The sequence below is a fragment of the Haliaeetus leucocephalus genome, unplaced genomic scaffold (genome assembly GCF_000737465.1).
Source record: "Haliaeetus leucocephalus isolate CR32 unplaced genomic scaffold, Haliaeetus_leucocephalus-4.0 Scaffold186, whole genome shotgun sequence".
Taxonomy (NCBI): domain Eukaryota; kingdom Metazoa; phylum Chordata; class Aves; order Accipitriformes; family Accipitridae; genus Haliaeetus; species Haliaeetus leucocephalus.
Genome location: NW_010972622.1, coordinates 856 through 1,675, shown reverse-complemented (window position 1 = coordinate 1,675; position 820 = coordinate 856).

Genomic DNA, 820 nt, shown 5'->3' with positions numbered 1-820 from the left:
CCGGCGGGCGCGGGCGGCCTCCAGCCCCTTCAGGCGCCGCGCGTGCCGGTTCCCCTGGTAGTGCGCTGCCGCCTGGCTCTGGGGACACCGCGGGGACACTGCGTCACCCCGGGCACCCCAGAGACACCCCCCCATTCTGAAGACACTGTCACCCTGGGGATGCGGCACCTCACGGACATCCCCCCCCAAGCCTGGGGCTGTGGGACACCCCAGGGACCTCCAAAGCTGGGGACCCCCAAGCCTGGGGACAAGAGTCACCCTGGGGACCCCCAACCCTGAGGACACGGGACACGATGGGGACCCCAAACCCTGGGGATGAGTGTCACCCTGGGGACATGGCACCCCAGGGGTCGCCCACTGTGGGGACCCCTAACCCTGGGGACATGGGACATCCTGAGGACCCCTAACCCTGGGGTCACAGCACCCCAGGACCCCGGACATGGGACACCATGGGGACCCACAAGCCGGGGCACACGGGACACCATGGGATCCTGGCACCCAAGGGCCCCCCAACCTGGAGACCTCCACCCTGGGGAAGATGGGACACCCTGGGGACCCCCCCCCAACCTTGGGGACAAGTCACTCTGGAGACCCCCAACCCTGAGGACATGGGACACGATGGGGACCCCAAACCCTGGGAACACGGCACCCAAGGGCCCCCCAACCCTCAGGATATGGGACACCTGGGGACCCCCAACCCTGCGGATGAGTGTCACCCTGGAGACCCCCACCCCTGGGGACATTGCACCCCACCATGGGGACCCCAACTCTGAGGACATGGGACATCCTGAGGACCCCTAACCCTGGGGTCACAGCACCC